At 47.0% G+C, this 596-nt stretch overlaps 1 protein-coding gene across 1 annotated transcript in view; it reads right to left on the bottom strand.

Moving 5' to 3' along the window:
- Positions 1–596, bottom strand: part of LOC107750837 (peripheral plasma membrane protein CASK-like) — a 61,629-nt gene that overhangs the window by 14,770 nt on the left and 46,263 nt on the right. The window lies entirely within an intron of this gene.

The raw sequence follows: 596 nt of genomic DNA, 5'->3' as shown, positions 1-596 counted from the left end.
ATTAAATGGTCAGGTTCTGATGAAAAAGATGTGTCTTTAGACATTTTTTGAAAATGGTTAAAGACTCAGCTGCTCGAATTGAGATAGGCAAGTCGTTCATCCAGCTGGGTACTTTCCAGGAAAAGGTCAGTGAGAGTGATTTTGTGCCTCTTTGGGATGGCACCACGAGGCGCCGTTCACTTGCAGAACGCAAGCTTTTGGAGGGCGTGTAGGTCTGAACTAGCGAGTTTAAGTATATTGGTACAGCGCCAGTGGTTGTCTTGTAGGCAAGCACCAGTACCTTGAATTTGATGCGAGCAGCTACTGGCAGCCAGTGTAAACTGATGAAGAGAGGTGTGACGTGAGCTTTCTTCGGCTCGTTGAAGACCACTCTCGCTGCTGCATTCTGGATCAGTTGCAGAGGCTTGATAGTACATACCAGAAGACCCTCCAAGAGAACATTACAATAGTCCAGTCTGGAGAGAACCAGAGCTTGGACAAGGAGTTGTGTGGTCTGCTCTGATTGGAAGGGTCTAATCTGCCTAACGTTGTATAAGGCAAATCTGCAGGACCGGGCCATTGCAGCAATAAGGCCTTTGAAACTTAACGAAACCTCA

The sequence above is a fragment of the Sinocyclocheilus rhinocerous genome, unplaced genomic scaffold, assembly GCF_001515625.1.
Source record: "Sinocyclocheilus rhinocerous isolate Xijiao unplaced genomic scaffold, SAMN03320098_v1.1 scaffold3529, whole genome shotgun sequence".
Classification (NCBI taxonomy): domain Eukaryota; kingdom Metazoa; phylum Chordata; class Actinopteri; order Cypriniformes; family Cyprinidae; genus Sinocyclocheilus; species Sinocyclocheilus rhinocerous.
The sequence above is the reverse complement of the archived record's forward strand: the minus strand, read 5'-3'. Positions and strand labels throughout refer to the sequence as shown.